Here is a 2,718-nt window from a genome sequence, read left to right on the forward strand (position 1 = left end):
CAGGCCGGGCTTGGGCCCCAGCGGCAGCAGCAGCAGCCCATCCACCACCAGGCCGGGCTCAGGCCCCAGTGGCTACAGCAGCAGCCCATCCACCATCGAGCCGGGCTTGGGCCCCAGCGGCAGCGGCACCGACAGCAATTCATTTACCACCAGGCCGTGCTCAGGCCCTAGCAGCAGCGGCAGTGGCCCATCCACCATTAGGCCGGGCTCAGGCCCCAGCGGCGGCAGCAGCGGCCCATCCAACATCAGGCCGGGCCTAGGCCCCAGTGGCAGGAGGCCCCCAGCAACATCAGCAGCTGAGATCCACACGCCAGGCTTGCACGTGAGAAAGCAGAGGCTGTTTCGTCTCTTACAAACTGTTAATCATGCTAAAATCCTGTGGGACCCGACTGTGAAACCTAGGGGTCTATTTGGGGGGCACCTCAACATCAGAAGCCTTACTGGTAAGAGCAGCCAAATATCCCATCTTCTGTCTGACTCAAACCTGGACTTCCTCTGTCTAACTGAGACTTGGTTGAAGGAAACAGCTCCCGCGGACATATTTACGATGCCAGATTATCAGTGTTTTAGACAAGATAGACCAGATGGAAGGGGGGGTGGTGTGCTTCTTTATGTAAGAGACAACATCAGATGTGAACGTGTGACCTACAACGCCGGTAGCATGCTGGAATACGTTGGTGTTAAAATTATCCTGTCCCAACAAATGTCTTTTAATATCATAGGTATCTATAGACCCCCATCTGCCACCGATGCTTTCTATGATCAATTTGAAGCCACCCTGAAAGAATGTAATCTGAATAAGGAACTAATCTTGATGGGTGACTTCAACGTGAATTGGGAGGACAAATCCAAGAGAAAAAAGTTAAAAATGATTACTGATAAATTCCACCTGGAACAAATAGTCAACGGTCCGACGAGAATAACAAAAAGCTCTAGCACGCAGATCGATCTGATGTTCTCCAACAAGACAGAAAGAATAATTAAACACTATAACTTAATTACCGGTCTGTCCGACCACAACCTTACCTTATGTGCAAGAAAACTGACCAAAAATAGGTTTAGCAATATTACAACAAAAAGGAAGATCATTCAGTGTATTCCCAGAGCTAAACAGGACCAATTTGCTACCGAAATTACCACCCTAAATTGGGATGACTTGCTGTCCTCTGATGATCTGGCAGCTGGATGTGACATGTTCACTCACAGAATTAATTCTGTGAGGGAAAGATTTACTGTAAGGTTAAAGACCAAAAAGAAAAAGAGAAATAATTTACCCTGGTTAAATGGTCAAGTATGGAAGCTTATGAAATCTAGAGATGCTGCACTGAGGAAGGCTGTTAAGACCAGGAGAGACACTGACATCCTTCTATATAAAGGTCTTAGAAACAAAGTCACTCAGGAGCTGAGACAAGCTAAATCTAACTTTTATCTTGGTATACTGCATGAAGCGAAAGGGAACAGTAAACTAATTTGGAAGAATATAGATAATCTTACAAGGAGGGACTCAAAATTCTCAGGTGATCTTAAAGTCAAAATACATGGAGAGATAATTGAAGACCATCGCACGGTTGCCAATGTTTTTAATAACTTTTTTCTTGACTCTGTAAACGAGCTGACGAAAGGCTTCATGAAGCAGGACCTGGTCATCCGTCCAACTGACTACACAAAGCAGGCTTTCACATTGTTTGAAACAAGTGAGGTCCAGGTACGCAAAATAATTAGCTCCATGAAAAACTCTAAAAGTAGAGATATGTTCCTATTCGATACTGCGTTCATCAAAGCACACAAAGATCTTCTAGCTGCCCCTATTGCACATTTGATCAATCTGTCTCTTAAACACTGTACTTTCCCTGATGCTTGGAAATGTGCTATTGTGACGCCTATCCATAAGTCTGGAGACCGCTTTGATGCCTGTAACTATAGACCGATAAGTATACTGCCTATACTCTCTAAGGTTGCTGAAAAAGTGGTCGCTGACCAGCTGACCACTTTTATGAACTCAGGTGAGTTTGGGCTGCATCGGATGCAGTTCGGTTTCAGAGCGAATCATTCTACTGAAACTGCAACTTTGCTTTTTGTAGAACATATCAAATCCAGGCTTGATAAGGAAGCTATAGCTGGTGCTGTGTTTTTAGATCTGAGCAAAGCTTTCGACACAGTGAACCATGCTGTTATGCTGTCAAAATTGTCTCATTTTAATTTTTCAAACACAGCACTGGCATGGATGTCTTCATACTTATCTAATAGGAGGCAATGTGTTAAAGTGGGTGTTACCCTGTCTAGTGTCATGAACTGTACAATGGGTGTCCCACAAGGGTCCGTGTTGGGGCCGCTATTATTTAGCATGTATATAAACGATCTCCCACAGCACTGTCCTCAAGACATCCATCTTCAGATGTATGCTGATGACACTGTTGTGTGGACTTATGCAGCAACAGCCGCTAGCAGCTGTTAAGTTAACAGCTGCATTGGAGATTATCACAAAATGGCTAGAAGAGTCAGGCCTAAGTCTCAATGTGTCTAAGACAAAAGCTATGTTCTTCCACAAGAAACACAGGAAGATGGCTCCAACAGCGGACATCTTGATCAAAGGTGTCAAGGTTGACGTAGTCTCTGACTTTAAATATCTTGGTGTGGTATTAGACCCCAATTTAAACTTTAAGAGCCATGTAAAAAAAATGGTTAAAACATTAAAATACAACAAAGTTAATTTTAGAC

Source organism: Pseudoliparis swirei, chromosome 24 (assembly GCF_029220125.1).
Source record: "Pseudoliparis swirei isolate HS2019 ecotype Mariana Trench chromosome 24, NWPU_hadal_v1, whole genome shotgun sequence".
NCBI lineage: Eukaryota > Metazoa > Chordata > Actinopteri > Perciformes > Liparidae > Pseudoliparis > Pseudoliparis swirei.